Genomic DNA, 25,412 nt, shown 5'->3' with positions numbered 1-25,412 from the left:
AATACGTGAGCTCGGAGTCAAGGGAGAGCGTTCGCTCAGATGAGTTTAGAAAAAAAAAACACCTTTGGATGGCGTCCCGTTTACCCTCCCCACCCCCGTTCTCTCCGTTAAATCTGATTTTGTGAAGGTTCCTTGTTTCCTTTGCGGCGCTGGAACACAATGCTTCATTATCGCCGTCCTCCCACCGTTTCTGTTTTTTAGCTATTTTTAAAAGGCCGCATTTCGGGGCGACACAATGGTCTTAAAACTACCCGTTCGCACTGGGTTTCGCCGGGGAGAAAAACAAAGAAAATAAATTCGACATCTCCGAAACATTTATTTTAGAGGAGGATTCAGATTTTTCCCTTTTATAATCAAAACCAAGTTAAAAATATTTTATTATTTATTTTGCGGTCGGAGCGGTGGATTGAGATGCCGTGCATTTCTTTTTACTTGAGCTGAACAGGAAGTTCCCTTTATTTTGTTTTGGAAAGATTTTATGTTGGCAATGGAGACTATTGATTAAACAGGGCTTTTTGTTTTTTTGGGTTTTTTTTTGCAGCAGCAGCAGAATAATGTGCTCGAGCGCGCACTTCTTCTTTTTCTGTTTGTTTTTATGAGGAGGATTAAAATATTTTCGCACGCCAACATACTTGATAACGGAAAATCTCAAATAAATCATTTTAAACAAACCGTTGTATAAAAATTCAGCCGTGCTGACAAAAGCGTAAAGCATCTCCAAAAGCGAGCAGACTCAATTATCAATCCCAGAAGAAACATTAAACCCGTGTCATAAAACATAGGTAAAAAAATTCATTAATCAATTAAAAATAAACAAACTAACAAATAAATAAATAGATTAAAAATAGATTAAAAATAAACAAATAAAAAATAAATAGATAGATAGATAGATAGATTAGATAGATTAGATAGATTAGATAGATTAGATAGATAGATTAAAACTAAACAAACAAATAAATAAATAGATTAAAAATAAAAAAAGTAAAAAATAGATTAAAAATAAAAAATAATTAAATAAATAAATAGATTAAAAATAAAAAAATAGATAGATAGATAGATAGATAGATAGATAGATAGATTAAAACTAAACAAACAAATAAATAAATAGATTAAAAATAAATAGATTAAAAATAAAAAAAGTAAAAAATAGATTAAAAATAAAAAAATAATTAAATAAATAAATAGATTAAAAATAAAAAAATACAAAAATAGATAGATAGATAGATAGATAGATAGATAGATAGATAGATAGATAGATAGATAGATAGATAGATAGATAGATAGATAGATAGATAGATAAAAAAAATAAACAAATAAATAGATTAAAAATAAATAGATCAAAAATAATAAAAAAAATAGATAGATAGATTTAGAACAAATAAATAAATAAAAAATAAATAGATAGAGAGATAAATAAATAAAAACAAAGCAAGTGCACATTAATTTTTTTTTAAAAATATCACCCCAAGTAGACAAGCATCTGCTCGCGCACGGAGGATTAGAACATTCTGGATCTGCGCGCTGGCCGATCCCAAACCCGTCCGAAAACCGGTCCCACAACCTTCGAGCAGCTGCCGTCGCCGTCAACCGGGGCGGCGTGAACCCCCACGTGGCATTTCCCTTTCCATACGGCCGCTCGGCCATTTGCTCTCGTACGCAAACGGCAGTTTCCACTCGGTTCGTGCGCGAAGCCGCTCCCAACCCCCGCGCGCAGATTGCCCGGCGTGTTTTCCCCCCGCGCTCGGCGGTAACAGGTGTGGCGACACACACTTCGGGGGGGTCGGTAGCGGAAAACCGATCCGGCGGAGGGAGGTGGGGGGGGGGGGCGTCGGACGGAAACCCCGCTCTCGCCGATAGTTTCCACGGTCCTATCTTTTAACTCCCCCGGGGAAGAGAGGCCAGCCGGGGAGAAAAGTTCCAATCAGCCCCGGCGGATCGATACTCCCTGGCCTCGGGATGGAAGATTTTAAAAGATAACTAAAAGCACTTAAGTGGAAGGAAGGCTCTATTGATTCCAAGCGGTTAATGAGACCGTTTGTCACGGCGATACTGTTTGTTTTTTTTTTTTTCTTTCTTTCTTTCTTGATTGGAAAAACCGAAAAAAAAAACAAATAAACGCCGGGACCCAAAACGCATCGGCTGGAATGGAACCCGTCTGGGCGGGGAGGGTTGAAATGAAATGACGGGCGCCGCTCAAAACGCGGGAGAGCGGCGCGCCACGACGAATCAGTGTTGACAGAACTAGACGAGCAGAAAGAAAGCAGAGTTTTAAATCTTTTATCCGGCCTGAAAGAATAATACCGCGAGTGGGGAGAGGAGGAGGAGGAGGAGGAGGACGGTAAGGTTCAGGATGCCATGACATCTTTGCTCCCGTATCAATTATTCAGCGTTGCCTTTTCTAACCATTTAATTATACATCAATGTTAGAATAACAAAGGCGAAAGAATGTTGCTGCTTTCGAAAGCCGTGACAAACACACCGGATGAAGCGGCTGCAAGGTAGGTTAGAAAAAAAAAAAAAGGTTTTCGGGGAAGATGGAAAAAAAAATAAGGCCTTCGGGCTGTTTTTCGCCACGCCGAGCTGTCATTTATGACGCGTCCGGCGTGTGATCAGAGATCAGAGGGTTAACCGAAACACTGGCCTGTAGCCCCGTGCTTACATTATTCAACAGCTTGTTACAACAGCCTGCTCCCTGATCTCATACACGGGGAGGCAGGACGGCGAGCACCGGGGAGGGGAACACAAGGGACGAATAGCCGGATTAAGAGAAGGGGGTCGGGGGGGCCGGGGTGGAGAGAAAAGAGATAGAAAGAAGGGTTTCGGACCTGAGGGATGCGATAAGAAGAAGAAAAGAGGAGTTTTGGGGAGGGAGGAGGGGGAAATGGGGTGTTGGGGGGAAAGCGAGGGATGAGAAGGCGGTGAAAGACGGGAAGGGAAGCGCAGGTGGGGAGGGGATCGGGGAGAAAAAATAAAAAAAATATATATATATATCTATAAGAATCTGTTTCTGGGAGCAACATGCCGGATTTGCTGATGTGGCCGGATTCTGAGATGAAATTAGTTTTAAAATTGAGACGAATTAAGATTCAAGATTCACTTCTTGAATCTTAATTAGGCTCTGCACACACACAAAAAAAGGAACTATTTATTATAATAAGAGTTTATTAATCCCCATCAATTCCACTTATATCTAAAATCTACAAATTGTGTTTTGAAAAAAAAAAAAAGGAGAAAATGAACTAAAATGTGATTTTTCAAATTGTGAGATGTGATGACAAATATCGCTATTATGAATTGGCAGTTTTATAACTGATCAAATAACTAATCATATAATCAATATATATATATATCCATCCATCAGAACATAAATGTATATACACATGCACATGTGTGAATATATGTTAATACATACATAAAAAAATACAGCTACACACAAACACACACACTAATATGCAAACATATGCATATATATTTGCATACAAACACATAGGTATGTTTTATGTATACATATATGGATATATGTAGACACAAATATATGCACAAACACACATACATACACACACACACACACATATATATATTATATGTATATGTAGATATACACACACACACACACAAACATATATAAACATACACACACACACACACACACAGAACACACATATACACATACATATATACACACACACGCGTGCACACACAAACATATATATACACATACGTACATATATATATATACACACACATACATACATACACACACACTTATGTATACATACATAAATTCATATATACAGACACACGCACGCACACACACACATACTTATATATACATACATGTATTTATATATATATAGACACAAACACACACACATATATTTATATATACAGACACACACACACACACACACACACACATTTCCATGCATCTCCCCATGCATCCCTATGTGATCTGAGCTGAGCTCCACAGCCTCTGCCTGGTTTTCCGACCCAACAGGAAACGTGACAGCAGTGTCCATTCTAGCCGGCACTTCAGACATAGTTTGTAAACACACACACACACACACACACACACACTCGCACCAACAAAGGAAAAACAGCATCTATCAGATGAGCGCTTCACTGACGCAGACCGTGTTTTCGGAGCTTCCCGTTTACGATCCCGGACTTGCACGGCCGCTCGGCGAGCCGCCTTCTTTGTTCGCTAATTGATCGTCCTCCCCTGCCGGGCCTCGGTAACTAGGTTACACAGATCTATGGAAAAAAAGAAGGGAGGGGGTCGTCCACCCCGTCCACCCCGTCCACCCCGTCCACCCCGTCCAACCCCTCCGGAGAAAGGAGGAGGGTCAGGAATCCCGAGTGTTAATATAACTAATGGAGTGAGTCCAACGCTAGCTTTATTGAAATCGCCATCATCTAATTAGAGCGGGCGACCGGCGAGAGCGGCGAGGGAAGGTCGGATTCCGCGGCGGAAGGAGAGACGGCGCACAAAGGCGAATATCGCCGTGGAAATTGAGCTGCTTCCGGTTCAAAGTGAAGAAAAAAAAAAAAAATGATGTAAGAATCTTGATTTTTTAAATGATGTTGTGCAGGCAGTGTGAAAATTTGCAACGGGAGCTCCCGGCTCGGAGAATGTACAGGAAAAACAAAAAAAAAAAAAACATAAATAAATAGACGAGTTATTTTTACGCAATTACAGACATTTATTTATTTTTTTTCCCCCCAGTATAATACAAAATCATAGGCCCTCTGAGGAGAGTCCTGCGAGTTACGAGTCCATAAAAGGAATTGCATCAAAGACTCCCGTCTCTGGAGACGCCGCCTAATTGAATGGCGGTAAAAAGAAAAATAAATAAATCCAGACGTTTTCTGCAAATGTTGTTGGACAAACAAGAATCCGATCAGAACGGTTTCATTTTTGGATGATTTAGCGCACCGGAATGTAAGCACTGGATTTGAAAAGAAGTATAAAATTGTGCATCTATAGGCTGCACTTGTCTTTAAGCCGCAAGTGTCCATTTGTGAAATTAAATACCGTCATTTCCGGACGATAAGCCGCTATTTTTTCACCACGCTTTGACCAATTTATGGATTTTTTTGGGGCAAAGACGACGACTTGAACGGGTTTAGCGCGCAGGAGGAACACCAAGATAAGCGATCGACTGGGTAGAAAAATGGATGGACTTTTACTTGTGGTATTTATTATTATTCATCTTTTTCATCGGCCGTGTTACAGGCATCATTCGGGCGGGAAAAAAATAATTTCAAGTACGTATTTGTGGATGTTACCGGTATGGATTTAATCAGGTTAAAAAAAAATGTCTGTGTAAATATCTCATGTTACATTGTTGACACCTGTAGCTTATAAACAAGTGTGGCCTATTTTTTTACGCATAATTTGTTTATTTTTAGCAAGTGCGGCTTATATTCAGGTGCGTTCAATAGTCCAGAAAATACGATATTAAACAGAAATTAATATGTATAATTAAATACCTAGCGTGAATGCTTTTTTCTGAACAGTGCCCGTAACATACTGGATAAAAAAAAAAAAAAAAATTAAAATACAGTGGCCTATCGGGAAAAGTATTTAATCGCCATCGTCGTCTTCATCCCTCGCTCTTAAATCGTCTTCTTCAGTGTCGGAATCAGAACGCCGTCGCTTTCTTGCATTCAGGTGTGTTCATTAGTCCAAAAATTAATAAATTTAATCAAATATGTGCTGTGAATGAAGACATTTTTCCCCGATCAGCGCCCGCAACACGTTTGGATAAAATAATAAAAAATAAAGTAGCCTACCGGGCAAAGTCAGGTATCGCTATCTTCATCTTCATGTTGCGCGTTTATGTCGTCTTCTTCAGAACGTCGTCGCTCTCGAGGTCACTTGTGTAAAGCGAGCGCGCACGTTCTGCCGTGCCTTATTTCGATTGTCCGATACGACGAGGCCGTGACGCTCGTCGGCCCGTAAAAATCCCCGAATTAGCCGCATCCTTGTTTTAGCCGCAGTGTTCAAAGCGTATAAAAAAAAAAATAAATAAAAATAAAAAGGCGTATTTTCGCTGCGTCTTAACGTCGCCCCCTGACAATCCGGTCGACTTTGCGATTCAGCGATTTCGGATAGTAGATGTAGACGGCGTTCTGTGCTGAGCTTCCCGTTAAAAAGGTCGGGGTCCCTCGGGATCCCGAGACTAGTTGATCATTCGCGCTTTATCTATTCAGTTGCGGTCGGAGGTGGAGAAAACCAAACCAAAACAAAAGCGGGAAGATCCGCGGGCCGGCCCACCACCGACACTGCGGATCCGCGCTGGAAAAACTCTATTATTTATTTGGTTGTAAACTAGAAGATACTTAAAATCCCAGACGCCGGTGCGGGTTGTTTTTATTTCGCTGTAAAAAGCAGTACGGACAAATACTCCAAAGACTGGAAACAAAATTGCCCCTCGCAAAAGACCACCCCGACGCTAAATTCAGCTCGTAACACCCCCCCTCCCCGCGATACACCTTCTCCAATAACAGAGTCGGAGTCGTGCTCGGCCCTGCCGGCTCGCCTGCATGCGCGGGTCGCGACAGCTGAACCAACCCCGGGATCCGCAAGCGCCTCGCAAACAAGTTTCCAGCATACAGTTTATCCCCGGGATGACGGGGCTCCGCTCCCCTTACGGGCCGGGACGGAAACCCCGGCGCGATAAGCCCGGCAAATATAGGCGACCCGCGTCGTTCGGCGACAACAAAAATGTCTCGCGAGGGAATCTTAATATCTGATCCCGAAGCCGCGGGGTTCCAAGCGAGGGCCCCTCGAGCGGCTCGACAGTCGAGGACGACTTCCAGGTCACGCCAGGACAGCCAAGCCGGGGACGAGGTTGTATTACCGTCGGAGAAAGCGAAAGGGGTCCGAAATAGATATTCATTTCACTTGGATTGCCGCAAACTATGAAAACGCCGACTCGGCACGCCGCGGAGGAAGACGGAAAAAATTCAACCGACCTCTCCGAGCTTCTCTAATGGTGGTGTCTTTATCACTAATTCATTACTTCTGATCTTCCATCAGCAAGAGCTGATGCTACACGTTCCGGCTAATTGAAAGCCGGTCGCCTGGAGCCCTAATGGGTCAAACTTATTGACAACTTCTGTCCGAGGGAAATCCAGGATTATTGTACCAGTGTGCGTTTCGCTATTTCTGCGCTTCTGATGACACAAATGAAGGTTTTGAATTGGTTTTTTTTTCGGAGGGGACGAATGAAATATCAGGAATATCAGAATTTTTTTTTTTGTTTGTTTTGTTTTTTTTTTGCAAGGAGATGGAGAGTCACCGGTTCAGCGCGAGAGGATGTGGAAGATTACGGCGCTGCCCCGAAGGCCAGACTCCAGTCGCACAAACTTTGCCGGGAGTTAGTAGAAGTTGGGTCGGGCTTAAGCGTTTTATTGTTTGCTTCGCCTACAGGCTGATCTCAAGGAGAACAGGTGGAAAAATACGGAGTGTGAAAACAAACTATTGTCCAAATCCAGTGGCAGGAGGTTGAATTTTTTTTAAACTGATCTAAATGTGTTTTTTTTTTCCCCCCACCATTAAGTTTACATTAATCAGGAGAAATCTTTTGTTAAAATAAAAAAAAAGAAACATTTTGATTATAGCTGAAGTTGACAAAAAAAAAGTATAAAATATCTATAAATGATTAGCGTTCTTTAAGATATAAGTTTATCGTATTTTCCGCACCATAAGGTGCACTTATAGGTGTAATCAAAAACCGACAGTGCGCCTTATAATGTGGTGCGCCTTATATATGGATCAATATACAGGACTGTCTCAGAAAATTAGAATATTGCTATAAAGTTCTTTATCTCCTGTAATGCAATTAAAATAAAAAAATACTTTTTCATGATATTCTATTTTGAGATAGGATTTTTGAGTTTTCTTAAGATGTAAGCCATAATCAGCAATATTAAAACAATAAAAGGCTCGCAATATTTCAGTTGATTTGTAATGAATCCAGAATGTGTGACATTTTTGTTTTTTAATTGCATTACAGAAGATAAAGAACTTTATCACAATATTCTAATTTTCTGAGACAGTCCTGTATAACCTCCGCAAGAAGTCTCGCTATGACGGGAAGCAGCCGCCGACTCCATTTTCTCCCGTGGAAGAAGTAGCGCGCGGTGCTAATGGGATATATGACTGTGTGAAGCGCAAATTTTCCATTTCCATTTGTGTGTGTGTGTGTGTGTGTGAGCGTCGCCGAAGTAGCAGCGGTAAAAGCGGTAAAGGGGAATTCTAGTCCCACCACTTGTGTTTGTATAAAGACCCCCAAAATGGCACCTTTCAAGAGTCACGCTACGACGCAGAGTTTAAACTCAAGGCGATCGGTCGCGCAGTAAAAAACGGGAATAGAGCTGCAGCCAGAGGATTCAGTATTAACGAATCAATGGTACGGAAGTGGAGGAAGCGACAAGATGACCTGAGTTTCCGAGGAAACAGCAAGATGGCTACAGTTAAAGGACAAACTTGAACAGAGAGCAGCAAGTAGAAGCGTCTCTACAGTCACTATTCAAATGAAGGCAACAGCGCTAGCTAGCTAGCGACATGGACATCATTGAACATAGAGGCGGTCCTTGTCGGTGCTTTTGTTTTATGAAACACTTTGAACTGTGACAAATGGAGTTGGAAATACATTGTTTTCAACGAAGGCGGCGCAAATACCCGTAAGAGCTACCGGTCCGTACGGTAACGTATTGACAATGCACTAACTTGTTTTGGGAGCGAACAGAGTTGTCAGAACGTCGGTTAGTATTCCATTAATAAAGTTTGACTGACTTATCTGACTGATTTGTTGACATTCCCTCTAGCGCAGCTCCATTTAGTGGATGCATAACGCAACCCCAGCCACTACTGTAGCTTCTATTCAATGCACCTTTTTTTTCAATTGGCCATTCATTGAAGGTGCGCCTTATAATCCAGTGCGCCTTATAGTGCGGAAAAGACGGTACATGCGACTTTTTCCTCCCACGAGGAAAAGCCCGACTATTCAAAACGCGGCTAGGTGTCGAGGAAATTGCATAAAAGTAAAATGCGAGGCATATCATCGCATCAAATTGACCTCATTAGCAGAGTCAACAACAGATTATCTGCTGCATCCGCAGGTCGGCGGGCGCTCCTTAGCAACACGGTTACCGTGGCAGCCCGGCAGGGGCCCGGGTCATCCCACAATTACATCCTGTTGCAGGTTAAGAAAAAAATAAACGAACGCGCGCAACATCTTTGCGGTCTTAATCTCAATACCCCTTTTTTTTTGGACGCATTTGTATTTCACGGCCGCTTCGAGACGGCCTCATTTAAAAACTTGCCGGGTGAGACCATGTGCCGGCGCGAGGGATCGGATTTAGTGGTGACTCAGAGGGTAGAGCCGCCGCCGCCGCTGAGAAATTAATGGGTTACTGGGTTGATCCCCCGAATCTTCCAAGGTCCGTGTCAGAAAGTCCTTGAACAAGACACTGAACACATCAGTGTGTGTGTGTGTGTGTGTGTGTGTGTGTGAGACAGACTGAGAATGGCAAACAATGCATTTCTCTTTTGAGTGCTATTAATTCGCAATTCAGAAAGAGCCCGTTTTAACGCGATATTAGCAAAAAAAATAAAAAAATAAATAAAACGATTGCGATTTGGATTGTGACATTCGAGAGTGTTTATTTAAAAAAAAAAGGTCTGAAAGGCTTTCCCTTCGGCCGGTTTTATTTTTAGATGTTGGTGGAGAAGCGTCTCGCCTTCATTAAGTTCTCGCGGCTTCAGCAAATTTATTGTGATTTTAATAATCTCTCGATTAATTTGTCTCGTCCCGGCAAAATCAAATCGTATTTCGATCCGGCTGTTAGGAATGACTTCTGCCCTGGAAAACTCCGGCGCGCAAGAATTTGCACTGTAGGAGATTAACTGATGAGTTGTGTGTATATAAAAATAAAAAAAATAAAAAAAAGGCAATCTGCCTCTGGAGGCAAAAAGTATGTGTGCAGAAATAGGAGGCTTTCTGAAACATTTCTGCAAAATGTTTTCCAGATGCTCCGTTGCATTTTCTGGCCACTATTTGTCGTTCTTCACGTCCTCCCTTTTGGATATCTTCATCCAAGTCCCCGCCCGACGCATTTCCAGCCGGTGACTACCGAGGCCTCGGGGCGCTCGTCTATTCGACTGAAATTTGTGGAAAACGGAACAATTCCGAGGATCGCCCGGAGATAAGAATCCTACCCCGAGTGCGTATCTACGGCGGGATGGGGAGAAAAATAAACAACAAACGCCGTGAGAGAATTTTATTTCGGTTTTGGGATTTCGGTAACGTTTCCCGGCAGGGGGGAGAAGCCCGGCTCTTTGGCAGGATGGCGAAAAATAGACCCGAAACGGATCTTATTCATTTATTCGAAGCGGAATGCAAGGTTTCTCGCGGTTGAGACGCTATTTCTTTTTAAAAAATGTCGTCATTTATAACGCCGTAAATGATCTTTATACTAAAAAGCTATTAATCAACTGTGCCAATAAATTAAGGCGATGGTGGTTAAAATAACATGCCGTATTGTTGACGCTGCGGTTTTTCATGCAAAACGGAGGTTTAAAAATGAAAAATTGCAGATTCATAAATACGTACCCGGCCTTAATCGAGTCATTTAAGCATCGGTTCAAAAAGTGAAACAATCAGTTATTCGGAAAGTAATTATTCTCAACAGACTGCCATTTATTTCATTCAATTTATTCTATTCGGGGGGAGAAAGAAAAAAAAAAAAAAATAGAAGAATACAAATTAGACAGCATAAAAACGGATTCCAAAAATTTAACCGTGTTAAGAGGGCTTGTATTTGGAGAGATGGGGGAATGTTTAATGCGATGCAAAATTATGTAGGCTACGGCGTTTGTTATGCTTGACTTTCTTTGCAACCCAAGACAAAAATAGCCGCGAGAGACAAGAAAATAGATGCACTTATTTGTAAGGCCGGGCAACAGATCAAGTTTTTATATTCAATTACAATTTAAGCGTGCAATGATTATGTAAACAAGATAAAAGATAACGATGACTTGGGTTATGTTTTACAGTGACGTGATTCATGTTTCAAGACGGAGTGACACAAAGATATCCTCGGGCTAGGAAGAAGGGGAAAAAAAAAAAAAAAAAAAAGCAAAATAAACAAAACAACGGTTTTCCTGCCCTCCGACAAGGAACGCGTACGAAACTGAGATGCATCGATTAATAATTAATCACCCGGCCCCTTACAATTAATCGGATATCTGGTTCTTATAGCGCCGGTGTTTATCTAAATATGAGCGGCAAGAAAATCCTCTGTTGACGCAGATCATCTCACCCGCAGGGGGGGGAACCTTTGATTTTTAGCTCCCGTTTTGTTTTCCGGTGACAGAAACAAATACGGCGTAAAGATCAGCCGTCGAAAAGTTTGTGCCTTTTGCAACGTAAAGGAATTTTTACAGCAGGGGATAGAAAAAAAAAAAAAGCAAAAAAACACTATTTACCCGCGAGACAGATGTATACTTATGGTCGGATCAGCTGTCAGCTAACATTACACGCGGCGGAGATTTAACCTTCTGTAAACAACTGTAAGCTGGCGAAGGACCGTCAGCAACGGTAAACAGCCGTTTGAAGCCGTCACGCTGACCAGGCCTGTCAGCCACGCAGGTCAAGTTGTTTCTCAAATGAAGCTCCGAGTGGAAAAATGGTTTGCAAAATAAACAACTACAAACAAAAAAAAAAAAAAAGCAGCACAATAGGACGGCAGGTTCACCGACAAAACATGGATGACGGGGGTGAAAAGCCTTCCTGTGGCGGGACAATGGAGCCGCACGGCCGGCGTTGTTGTCATCCTCCTCCTCACCCGAGTTCCATGTGGTTTAAAATTGAATAAAATAAAAAAAATCCTGCTTTCACATCCCATTGAGAACAATTACAACTGCCTATGTGTGTGTGTGTGTGTGTGTGTGTGTGTGTGTTGCAGCTTCACCCCCCCCCCATGGGGGGGTCTTAGGTGAATTTCTATTGGCTCCATTAGTCGGTCAGCTTGTTTTTCACCTTTACTTTTATTATTTTTATTTACTGGAAAACCTCCAGCAAACCGTCCGACAGTATCGGGTTCTTTCGGTGTTTAAGAGTGATATCAGTTATGCAGTGTGTGTGTGTGTGTGTGTGTGTGTGTGTATCTTTATCAAAAAAAAAAAACTCACTAACCCAAGCTTACTGTTCTATATATTTCCTGTGCATCTTGTATTTGCAAGTGTTATTTGCAGTCCTTATGTCCTCTATTGTAAGTCGCTTTGGATAAAAGCGTCTGCCAAATGCAATGAAATGCAATGTAATGTAATGAAATCGTGAACGGTGTGAGAAGCGGCTCGCGATTATTTACATCTCTGGTAAGAGGAGTGCGTTATTTCTTGAAAAAGACTGGTTGTAAACCTGTAAAAAAGTGATTATGGCGTGACGTCGGTATCGTCCCCGCAGGAAACGAAGCCGGGTAACTAAATTGCACGACTATAAACTTCAGCGCTCGGGTTCTGGAGCTATTTTTCAGGCAGGAAACGGAGAAACGAGCCGGTCGGAGATAGCGTTTACATAACGCACGTAACGGGAACGGCGTCGTCGGGTTATTCGCGAGTTAAATAACTTGACTTTCGTCGCAGAACTATCCATCTTTCCGCGCCATCCGGAAGCGAAGCCGTGTGAAAATCGTCGATGGCGCGCGGTATAAAAAAAAAAAAAAAAAAAAAAAACAACAAAAAAACCAAAACAACGAGTTAAGACGGAACGGTGGAATGCAACAAAAGACAACAGAACGCGGCGGAGCCGAGCACCAGAACAGGCTGTAATTGTGTTGTGTGGGACTGACCCCGGCTCATCCCAGCAGGCATTGCATGATGAATGGGCCTGGCGATGACTGCATCCCACATCCCTCCACCTCCTCCTCCTCCTCCTCCTCCTCCTCTTCCTCCTCCTCCTCACATGCTCTTTTCTCTCCCTCTCTTCTCTGTCGCCACTATTAGCCCTCCTTCTGTCCCTCCCTTTGCTCCCCTCCCTTCCCCAAAACCACAATCTATTCAGCTCCTGCCATTCCACATGATTAATTTGCATTCAGTGCACTTAGTCTTTGTATTGTACTCTGACACAATGACATATTACGGACGCACAATTCACCTATTAAACATATATAGTCCGGGGCTTTCGGCGAGAGACGGTTGTGACGGAGTACGGACGCGTAGTGTAAGAATCACGAGGGAGACGGACTCCGACGCGCGTGTCACGACGGAGTCATTACGGGGAACGGTTAGATAACTTCGATTAATGATTCACCGGAGTCAAACTGATAAACTGGGTCAGATGGCGTTAGCGAAAGGTGGGAGCGGGCGGGCGGGCGGGCGGACGGAGGGACCTTCGGGCGCTGCGGCGAGGGCGGCGGACGGAGGGGAGAGGAAATTAAAGACCGATAGAAGAAAAAGTGAAAGAGGTGTCGACGTTACGCCGCTAAACACCCCGAGGAAAGAGACGGTAATGCATGGGAAATGGGCTTTTTCCAACAGCTTTCTTCGCTCCCATTTCCTTCTACTGTTCCCTCGCGCCGATGTCCGAAGGGAGTTAAAAAAAAAAAAAAAGGAGGTGTGTGTGTGTGTGTGTGTGTGTGTGTGAGGGCGGGGGGGGGGGGATTTAATTTGCTACACCGTCTCCAGCCATCAACCTTTGCGCCCGGGGCTAAAAGAAATGGATTCTAGAATTTAAAAAGGATGAATGAAATAAAGAGAGAGAAAAGAAAAATCCAGAGTGCTCGGGAGAAGGCGTCGGAGACAATGGCACAGAGGGTGGCGGAGAGAAATGAGAACACCGTTTGTTAGGAGTGGGTGGCGGCGGCGGCGGCGGCGGCGGCGGCGGGGGCTCGGGAAGCCCAGAGCGTGCAACATGGCCCAGATATTAACTGTATGGTTATCATAAACCAGCTCAGAGTCCTCGCCATCTGGAGAGGCCACGGGGTTACTCAAACGACCAGATAAGAGTGGTAATGGCGGTTCGCGCTGATGGGAGTCGTCTAACCGTAACGCTTGCGGTAGCGCTGTGCAAAATTATTAATTCGGCGGCGCACTGAGGCCGCCGCCGCCGCCGCCGCCGACACTAAAAGGGATATTCCATCCCTGCTTTTTTATTTTACCGCAAAGCCTTCAGACGTCAGGAAGAGGATACTTGAATGGGCGCCGTTGTGTTTCATAAAGGTTGTTTACGTTCACTTTAAAAAGCGGACAGGCCGCCGCGCCGCCGGGGAAAACGCACAGAATCGAATGCCGCGTTCAGTATTCGGAAAAAACAAACCGACGCGGGAAAGGATTTTGAATTTTTCATCGAGCTGTGTGGACCGTCGCAAATTGTATTGTCCCGCGCGGTGTTGCCTTGGAACCGCGTCGTACCCGAAAGGCGGGGGTTCCCTGCGGAGAAAATCTCTCTCGGGTACAAATGGTAGTTTTTTCATTCCAGATCTTAGTTTGAAAAACGTCTGTTTCCGCCTTCGCTTTGCCGCCGCACTTAATTTTGCCGTTTCACACATCGGCCACCACAAGCTAGCTCTTGGAAAAACCAGAAACAAATGTCGCCGGCGAGGTTTTTTGGGACGAAACGAGCGAACGATGACACGGCAGAAACGTCACAGACTGTCGGCAAAAAGAAAGACGCATTTAAAAAGGGAACATCAAGATTCCTACCAAAGTTCATCGCGCCCGCTAGGCATTATTAGCATTGAACGGCTAGCAGATGAATAGCGGCTTGATATGATACTCTCTTAACCGGGCTCCGTTCCAGGGGGTCGACGTTAAGCGAAACACCCTTCCTAGCATTTTACCGCACAGTATTTGCATACGTAAAAGCCATTTGTACCGTGCTATTTTATACCTTTTTTTCCCCTGTCATGTTTATATTTGCACGAATATAGCGCGTACAATACGCTGCCAGCGCATTCCGCGCGCATTTCAATATCATCGCAAAGCTCGAGTTGGTGTGAACCGAGTACGTCTTTAAGTGAGGACCACCTGTCGTGCAAAATTATTGTAATTGCCTAGTTTGAAGCGGAACGGTGGTATTCAGATTGATTACGGACAAACATTGTGATTATATGAACCCTCGTGCCTCTAACCGGAAACCTCACATGCACAAAAAAAGGTCGGGAACCTCCGCCGTAAGGTCCTCGCCGCGGTGCTAACCGGGTTAACGGCCCGTCGGTTCACCTCGGAGGTCCGTTCTTCGGAGCCCAAGGCACACCTTTGGGTTTTTACTCGACAAAGGGGAGCTCAGCGGTGACATCAGCGCAGATACAAAAGCCGGTGTTCGGGCAGCGAGCGGCAGGCAAAGGGCGTGGAGGAGAGCGAAGAGGCCCAGGACTACATGGGAGTCACATTACTCGCCTCCAGCTCTTCTCTACCTGTCACATGAGTACTTTGAGGACTCAACAGCAAAGCCTGGGCCTTGACAACTTCAAACGGCTGCTTTGCCGGGGTAGATCAGAGGAAACAAAGGGATAAAGGGAAGAAGAAAAGAAGGGAGAGGAATCTCAAAAGCACCGGGCCCTCGCTCGACGTTGAGCCTCAACTTTGTTTTGCGGGCGTCTTGAATTTCATTATCAGATTCTCGACCAGAATCCGTTCCCCGCTTAGCGAGTGGAAAAAAGAAAAGGGGGGGGGGGGGGAGGAAAAAAAAAAAAGAAGAAAAACCAGGGTCCACCAATGCGGTGAAAAAAAAAAACAAAACAAACGGGCGTCTGGCAAGGCGAACGCGGCGCCGCTACGACACCTGCGTCCCATTCACCCGACATATTCGGCCACTTAGCGCTTCACAGAGGGGGGTCGGGTGTTGTTTGGCTTCGCCGTCTCACGCGTCCAATTTTGTGTCCCTTCCATTTTTGCCTCTTTCCAGCAAATGTATTCTCCGTCTCCTCTTGGAGGGCCAAGTGCTCACAGCCGAAGCACATCCTTCCGAAAGCAGCCAGTAATTAAGATAAGACGATCCTTTAGAAGTTGGTCGACCGCATTGCCGCGGTCGGCGGCGGCGAATGCTAACGGCTTCCGAACGCGAGTTCTGCCGTCCTCGCCTCATCTGCGGCTTCTGGAATCCGAGTTGCCGAGTACGGCGCAAAAAACTCCCTCTACCGCCGAGGATAGACGGGAGGCGGCGACGGCACGGGCGGACAAAGCGCCACCTTGGTTCAGCGGAGGGGCAGGCGCGAAGCTGCCGGCGGCAAATCCCCGGGTCGGCGTCATTACAGCTCTTTCCGCCTCGCCGCTCCGAAACAGAGACGTGGCGCAATCCGCCGTTCGGGCGGTTCGTCCCCGAAGACCCTTAATGGCTCGGTCCGATTCGGCGAATCGAGACAGGAGATGACCGATAACCTCTGGAACGTCGCCGCTTCGATGTGCTCTTTGTTTGCGGCGAGGGCCAAATGCGCCCGCGGATGGAAGCCAACTGGACACCAGATGACTTGCCGCCGTGTGGCGGCTTGGCCAGTTTTTGGGGCTAAGAGACTGGGGGGAAAGGGGACGAGAGCGCGGTCACCGGGCACCAGATGTCCCGCTAAGATTTGGTCGGACGCCACCGTGCGCTTACCGGGTTCCCCTCTCGGGCGCAAATAAACAGAAAACGTGACAGGCGGACGCACCCGTCTATACGTTGTAATGTTTCCCAGCCGCTCCAAACAAAACAGAACTGAAATCACTCTGCAGAAGTTGAGGTTTTTCCACTTTATTTTCCATTCATTTCCAATCAATGACCTTCCGGTTACATCGGGTCACAGTTGCTCAAGAGTCGGGCAGAGGTGGAACTCGTGTTTGAAATCTACAGCACGGGGACTCGGGTTTAACAATAGCATCCAAACGGAGCAAACTACTCTCTCTCTAAAGGCCTTTTAAAGTTGAAAATAGATCTCTGCAGTCTTTTAAAGAAGGGTTGGATGACAGTAGTTTCATCGGCAGCCTTTGTCTTAATGACCGTAAACTCCGCAGCTTTCCGCCGCTATCTTCAAAACACGAACGGGTGAATATTTTTCGGAAGACCTCCCGCCACCTTCCGGTTCCGGACGCTCGGATAATCGACGCCGTCGGGGCCTGAAACCGTACGGAGACGACGAAAACATTGAAACGCGGCGCGTGTCACGCGGAGGCGGCTCGCGCTCTATTTAGGAAACTTGTATGCTTCCATGTAAAACAACACTGGCTTGTATGACGGCGGGTTTGAACACACACACACACACACGCCGTTTCTAAGAAAGGTGAGAGAATGTGTGAGGTATCTGGGCTTTGGCCTCCAGACAACTGGACAAACATCCATAACCCCTCCCCTCCACCTGTCCGCTCTGCATTCACACGCCGATGGTGTAAGAGCATCCCGCACATTATAGCTTTTATTAAAAACTTTTTCCATCGTCTGAAACGCCCTTGTGACGGGTAACAAAAACTGCGTCTTTGGGAAAGGACTTTCAGACCTCCACACACACACACACACACATCTAAAAGAAGCTCCCTGAATAGATAAATGGAGAAGGGGTAGAAAAAAAAAAAAAATCTAATCATTTCCAATGACCGATAACACTTATGACGAGGGCAAGGTTAGAATATCCTGCAGTGAAGTGGTGCGTTCCCATTACTGCATCTCTCCATCTCTCAAAATGGCTTCATTAACAGGACAGAGCCGAGAGCTTGTTGAGTGTATGAATATGTTGTAACCCGAGGGTCCGCGGGAATGTCTGAGTTGAAGACCGTTAATACACAACAGCTTGTTTTTTTTGACCAGTAAATAAAACTGTTTTTTTTTTTTTTTTTTACCCTTTTTTTTTTTTACCCTTTCTTCTCCTGTCTGCGGTGCAAATAGCTTTTAGTTCTGCTGCAAGTGGGAGGAGGGGGAGGGACGACACACATTTCCAGGGTTGAAGTCTACGCTCCGAGATTAAAATTAAACTCGCCGATAAGAATGCTGATAGAGTGCAACCTCGACACCGGCGGCGGCGGGAAAAGCAGAAGGAGCGGCGCAACCTGAAAACCACGACCGCCAAGTACCCTGGAGAGAATTCAACGGGGATCTAATGAGTTTTTGTTTATTGGGAAATTGTCAATTACCGGTAAATGCCGATCCGTGAGCAGTTCCGCTGCGGCAAAAAAATTTAAAAAAAAAAAAACACGTTATGAGGAAGCGTTACTCAAAGAGCGTCGCTCTGAAGACGTAACCTTGACGCCGGAGCAGATGTAACTGTCAGTATGTAAACAAAATGTAACTGTCAGTATGTAAACAAGATGTGACTGTCAGTATGTAAACAAAATGTAACTGTCAGTATGTAAACAAGATGTAACTGTCAGTATGTAAACAAGATGTAACTGTCAGTATGTAAACAAAATGTAACTGTCAGTATGTCAACAAGATGTAACTGTCAGTATGTCAACAAGATGTAACTGTCAGTATGTAAACAAAATGTAACTGTCAGTATGTAAACAAGATGTAACGGTCAGTATGTAAACAAAATGTAACTGTCAGTATGTAAACAAGATGTAACGGTCAGTATGTAAACAAAATGTAACTGTCAGTATGTAAACAAGATGTAACTGTCAGTATGTAAACAAAATGTAGCTGTCAGTATGTAAACAAGATGTAGCTGTCAGTATGTAAACAGCGGCGAGTAGGCGAGGGCGAGAAACGCTCCGAGATTCGGATTTATCCATATCCCAGGTAACCCGGTTAACTTCTCCGGCGCCTCGCCGTCTCCCGGGGCAACCGCGGGCCGACCCGCTCGGTGACATTGCTCCGGCTTTCCCGGCGCTCGCGCTCCAACCCTGTGTCATATGATGAAACGCTACACCCTCGTCGCCATTATTCGTCCGGGTTCAGGAGCCCCTGGAATGTATCGAATTCCTGCCTCGGGGAGGCGAGCGGACACCTTAGAAACGTCTCCGACTTTTCCATTCAGCGAAAAAATTCCGTCAAAGCCCCGCTTGTTTTACATCGCCTCATCGCCCGTCTGAAATACGCTTACATTTCCAGCCGGTGTTTCGCAACCCAGGGAGATGTGAGGGATACTTTAGGGTTTCCGGACGGCGTTCTGACAGCCTGCTGACTCCTGTAAAAGCCCCGGCTAAGGGGCTAACCTCGACAGGGAATATTTTCCATAGCTCAAACGGTGTCAGAATACGCCGCCGCCCGTTTCTCGGCCAGAAAGCTCAAGTCGGGGGAAACCGCTTTGTTCTCCGACGCGTCGATGGCAAAAGCACCCTCGACGGATCTCGCCTTATAGCGGCCGGTACTCGGGCCGACGCTATTGAGTATCTGACTCACTGGCCTGCGTAATTCAGTTTAGGGAATTATGACAGTGGAAAATCATTTCCCTGAGCCTGGATAGGAGGCCATGGCTAATCGTTTAGTAATCTGATCTGCCTGCATACTGTAGAATTCAGCTCCGGCGCTAGCCTACCCGGCCAGTTACACATGTGAACGCCGTCCGTGCCAGCCGACTACGGGATGGAGGCCTGCTAGCGCTATTAAAAAAAAAAAAAAACGCTATCCAGGTTTTTTTCTCCCCCCACCCCCGAGGATTACAGATGCTATCGGATCGTTTTCTGATTCTTACTTGTGCCGCGCCGTTTGAAATATATTTACCCCGACACCGACCCTGACGGTACAAGCGCTGCCAAAATAGTAATAAAAAGAAACAAAACCTCTGTTTCCGTCCAGAAAGGAGCGGTTCAATGCAAAACTGCTTTAGAGTCTACCGTGGTGCGACTCGCCTCTCGGATCCTGACGTATTAATCCAACATCTTGACTTAATGAGGACACATCTAAACGTGTCCGTCAAACGGGGCGGTATTTTTCGGCGTCCGCTTGCGAATACTGGATTCTAGTATCTGGTGGAACCAGCGGCGTCCTAGTAGAATATGAAAAAAGAACCGTGGGGAGCGGCGCCTGGTTACAGAAAAGAAAAAAAAAATGTGTTTATGACCAACGGGGAGGGGGTTATTGGAGAGACCCCGGGCTCTGCCTCCCACACAAGACGGGGCACCGACAAGAGAAAAATACAAGGGCTACGTCGTGCTACGGCGGCACGTCAGACCTCACTTAAAGGACAACATAATCGAATCAATTCCTTCTTCTGGTTGCAAAAAAAAAAATCAGAGCCATGACTTGACAAGAAGCAACACTCCGGCGATCGCTTCCCGCCCGAGCCTTAAAATCTAAAACGACAAATTGTCTTTAATTATGATCCGTTCGGATAAACAAGAAAAGACGGTTTGGCCGCGGCCCATTTGATCTGTCACATACTGTCATACCTCCGCCGCTTTGTCACCCTCCCCGTGTGGGAAATACAGCCCGGCCGCCGCATTTCAGAGACGTATCTTAGTAAGAGAGGCTGATATACGATCAAATGGCCGTGGCAGCCTTCATCAACTGAAAGCGCTTGATCACAGCGTGTTTGGCAGCCAGCGGGAGCAGTCAGACGGAGGGTTCGAGACACCAGACGAACAGTTGGCGCCGGTAAACTGAAAGCGACCGAGGATTCGGCGTTACGCTCGTTCTTCATTCTTCAATTCTTCAATGTAATTTACTAATTGCTTTTTTTTTTTGAGGGGGGGGAGGGGCGGGGGGGGTGGAATATGTGACGACAAATGGCGAGGGGCGGAGGGATGTCAGGCATCAGCGAAGTGATTTTCGTGACACGTCGAACCATATGGACGCCTCTTTGCTGCTACAAAGAATGTGTCCTGCAGCTGAGGGGAAATGCAGGGAAAGTCCTTTTTGACTTTGGCAAATACATTCTGAGCGTGAGTCATCCCCACCGCCACCTCCTCTCAGTAATCTTTTACTCGCATAGGTGCGCGCTCACAAACCCCCCCCCAAGGCTACAGATTTCAGGGCAGGTCTAGACTGCCCCTTTTCCAACAGAACGGGGTCGAATGTTTAAAAGCGCTTGATAGGCGCAGTTATCTTGTCGGAGACGGTTCGCTCGCTTTAAAATAAAACAGCGCCGTGATCGGGCTTATACAAATCAAGACATAACTTCGGAGCGGGAGAAAGCGCAGACTCGATGTTATATAACAGCAACCACGCTGAAGCTCGATGTTGTTCGGCGGGGGGAAGAAGACAAAAAAAAAACATTGCTGAAGTGTGTTTGTTTTGGTGTTCAGGTAAAAAATAAAGCAAATGTGCGACGGCACCGTGCAGCCCTGGGACGAACCAAGATGCCGCCCACAGGTGAGGCCGTGTGTTGCCTTGCAGGTGAGGTGTGTGTTGCCTTGCAGGTGAGGTGTGTGTTGCCGTGCACGCAGCCGGTTCGTCTCTGCACAGCATCTTGTCAACCAAAGCTCCCAATTAGGATTTGGGCGAAAGGACGGAGCTGCGGCCGCATTCCAATACTTTTTTTTTGGACCACCGCGATCAGATGAGGTGGCAGGAGAGAGGTGTACCAATTATTAAAAAAAAAAAAAAAAAATTAAAAAATTTTTAAAAATCCCCCCTTCTTTCCCAGCACTCACCAATAACAAAAATATTCTTATAAATAAATATATTTAAAAAGCAGCAACAACAACAACAACAACAACACCGGACCCGGCGGAGCACTCGACCGCCACGACGCCGAGTCGGTCGTCGGTCGCAGCTGCAAAGTTCTAGCGGAATAAGTTGCAATCCGGAGAGAAGAGAGGATTAGAAACAAATATAAAATAAAGAGAACCGGGTTGGAGGAAAATCGCGGGGGGAAAAACTTCGATTCGGTTTCGACAATGACGCCGCCGCCGCCGCCGCCGGATGAACAGGCGGCTGGAGGGGAGGAGGGGAGCGAAGCGACGCCGACGACCGAACTCCATCGCCGGGGCTTCGCCTTGCGAGGGGAACCGGGGGGGGGGGGGCGAAAACCGGCCTCGGTGTCCGCCTGCGCCGGATAAACAGCGCCGGCCTGGAGAACCGGACGGGCGGACGGGCGGCGGGGGCGACGACTGGGGGGCCGGAGGAGAAGGAGGAGGAGGCGGCGGAGGAGAAGGAGGAGGAGGAGGAGGCTCTCGGTCGACCGCAAACACATGTGCGAAAACACAATCCGTTGTACGTACCTCTCCGTGGATTCCGTGTTTTTTCCCCCCTCTCTGCGTCTCTCTCCGTGGGTTCGAAGCGCACTGGGAAGCCGCCGGTGTCGCCGCCGTGCTCGTCGGCCGCGGTGTGGAAGCGGCGCGGCGGACTCGGCCGGGAGAAGTCGGGAAATCTGATGCCCCCTCTTATTTCTGCGGCTCGCCGGAGCCGACGAGGCGCCATAACTTCCGATAGGGGGCGCTGTTGCGCACTTTTTCTCCACCTCCTTTTCTCTCTTTCTCTCTCTCTCTCTCTCTCTCTCTCTTTCTCTCTCGTATGCGCATACATGCGTACGACTCAAATCCGCAAAGAGGCCCGAGTGTGATCACACTCCTGCCGGTGGTTTTAATCTCAATCCGAGCTGGCCGGCGGTCAGATTACGGCGGCCTCCATTGAGCGGCGTGGCGTTCCGCTACCCGGAAGTAGGAGTGCTCGTATTATTTGGGATTATCCCCGTCGGTGTTTTTACATTAAATCCCCCCCCCAGGGGTTGGACTGCATTGTATTAGTCATTAGTGTAAAATTACACAACGTATCCTCAAGCAAAACGAGCAAGTTACCATTGTCGATTCATTATTTGCCTTGTGTGTGTATGTGTGTGTGTGTGTGTGTGTGTGTGTGTGTTGGATCGACAATCCTGATTTTAACTGTCATATAACATAAAAAACCTGTTTCCCCGCTAGATTCAATTCAGTGGCAGGTCAGGGGAGGCAGGAGAGGCCCTGCCTCACTTGCTAATCTTGGTAAGAAAAAAATGTCAAATGACAAAAAAGAATGAAATGGTTATTTGCCGGTGATTTGTGCTATAGAGGTATTTTTTGTTGAACCTTGCCGGTCATTGGTGTCAAATTACACAACGCATCCTCAAGCAAAACAAGCAAGTTCCCCTTGTCAATTCATTATTTGCCTTGTGTGTGTGTGTTTGTGTGTGTGTGTTGGATCAACAATCCTGATTTTAACTGTCATATAACATAAACTTGTTTTTTACCCACTCCATTAAATTCAGTGGCAGGTTAGGGGAGGCAGGAGAGGCCCTGCCTCACTTGCCAATCTTGGTAAGAAAAATATGTCAAATGACAAAAAAAAAATGAAATGGTTATTTGCCAGTGATTTGTGCTATAGGGGTATTTTTTGTCTAACCTCGCCAGTTTTAGGGTGTTTTTATTGGAAATGGCTAGATTTTTATATTCCCTGTTCAAATATTGAGACGAGACGTGCGTTGAGGCAGCTGACCGTTGTGCCTCAATGATGGCTGACGGCTAGCATGCTCTGCACTGTCAACGTATTGCTGTCCGTCTCTATGCTGAAACACTTTTGCTTTATGAACTACATTTCTAATATACAGTGTTTTTAGGTCAACAACTGTATGTGTGTTACTCATTCTTTGTGCTGAGCAATCATGAGGCACATCAGTCAGTGCCTCACCAGCCAGGAACTTCACCGCACGTCACTGATTAAATTTTTGATTAGTTGCTCGCAGTGGGTGTCAGATAACGTTGCGAGGTGTTTAATAAGAGCACAAAACAGTAAGTAAATAACTACAATTAAGGGGAGTTCTCGTCGAAAAATCTTTCCGATTTCGATCGCTCAAGAATTGACCGTGACCTGGGTGACTGAGAACCGCCGTAGACAATAAAGTGCATTGACAGAAAGATGTGGCGCGGTGGTGCAAATTGCGAATTAGCATGTAAATACGTGACGTGCGGTCCTGAAATCTCTGTCTCGTTTTCCAGCCCAAAGTCAGAAAGAAAAGTAAAACCCAACTTCCATGCATTGGGCCAATGTGGCTTAAAACACGTTTATTCCTGATGATGTTGCGGTGCCTAATTTTGCACACTGACATGTAGTCTTTACATAATCCCAATTTTTGAAATGGTCATGTGTGGAAGAAGGCCTCATTATTTCATCATCTAACCCAAGCATCGTGGCATGAAGGGAGTGCATACGAGTAAACCGTCCCGTCCCAAGAAATGTATCCTGGACAGAAAAACAATTAAGATCATTCAAGAAAGGGAACTTTCCCGGTGAAAAATCCGTTAGTCAGGCTTTGTACTCCTTCGCGAAGATATAAACGTCTCGGAACTCTGTTCGGCTCATTGGACTCTTCGACTTCCCCCGCCGAGACAGGGCTAGAACACTTGGGACCTTTTTTGAAAATGCTAAAGTCCGAAAGAGTTTCAGACGTCAGGTGTTGAGGCTTAGACGGGACCCGACTCTTACGGGGCTTCGGTCCGGCTTGAAAATCCACGTAAATGTCACATGCGGCAGTTGGTGAATTATACCACATTATTATACCGAGATGTGTTTACGGTACTTTTGCCCGCTGCATTTATGTAGTATTCGAAGCATCCTTCAGTTTTATGTACCCCGGGACAACAACACCGCCAAGGTCACGGCGTAAACAGTGTCCCTTCCATCAATGCCAATAGAAGCTAGACAAAAAGAAGAGAAATCTCTCCTTACTGTATATCATTATTATGGATTGACTGCTATTCAAATAAGCATCACCCCCCTTCAAAACACAGCTGCAATAAATATTCCATACATATGCAAAATAAATGTTGAATAGGAATAGAGGCTAAATGAGAAGCCCTATCACTGTGCAATGTGTAGGGACAGTCGAGAGCGCGTCATTATTCATTAAAAAAAGGAGCTTTAAAATGAGGAGCGACTCTTGAGGTAGTTAACCTACACATCTTTGGACCCTGTGACTGCGAGGTTGGTGATTTTGATTACGGAGTCGCTAAATCCAAGACAAAGCCGTCCTTCAAAACAGCTTTGGTTGACTCATCCGCATCACATGATAGAAGAGACGGGGTCACACGACTCATTAAAACCACAGAGGAAATAGCCCAAAGGTTTACTTCGCTGTTTTAACTTGCCTGAGATTGCCCTTTCACTGATATCTAATCAAGGAAGCAAATTATCTATAAACAAAATCATTTTTTTTCTGATGGGCAACTGATAATTCCTACAAGATTTTCCCGGGTAGAAGGCAACAAGGATGGTATTCACCTCCCGACTTGTCAGCAGATGTATTAGATGTGCATGTCTGATCCGCAGAATGGAATGACAACTACTCTTCGCGAGTGCTGCCGTCTCTACAAGGCTGTGCCTAATCCCTTTGCTTTGCCTATGCAACCTCGCCCTGACCTTAACTAAACATTAGGGGCTTAATGCCAATCCAATATCTCCTACATTCTCTGGCCCACTAATTGGAGGTTCACGCTGCAAAGACACTCTGACCTCGATTGAAACAGGTGGGAAGCTAAACTGTAAGTGGACTACTAAATTGGCTTAAACACGCACACACAC

The 25,412-nt window shown here is 45.7% G+C and overlaps 1 protein-coding gene across 1 annotated transcript in view; it reads right to left on the bottom strand.

The window, feature by feature from the left end:
- Positions 1-22,241, bottom strand: part of ndst1b (N-deacetylase/N-sulfotransferase (heparan glucosaminyl) 1b) — a 65,386-nt gene extending 43,145 nt beyond the window's left edge. The window contains exon 1 of the mRNA XM_086158696.1: positions 22,082-22,241. The gene's annotated coding sequence lies outside the window, so the exon portion shown is untranslated. The remainder of the gene's footprint in view (positions 1-22,081) is intronic.
- Positions 22,242-25,412: the final 3,171 nt, after the last annotated feature.

Source organism: Fistularia commersonii, chromosome 13 (genome assembly GCF_037954325.1).
Source record: "Fistularia commersonii isolate RoL2024-O1a breed Wild chromosome 13, RoL_Fcom_v1.0, whole genome shotgun sequence".
Lineage (NCBI taxonomy): Eukaryota > Metazoa > Chordata > Actinopteri > Syngnathiformes > Fistulariidae > Fistularia > Fistularia commersonii.
The sequence above is the reverse complement of the archived record's forward strand: the minus strand, read 5'-3'. Positions and strand labels throughout refer to the sequence as shown.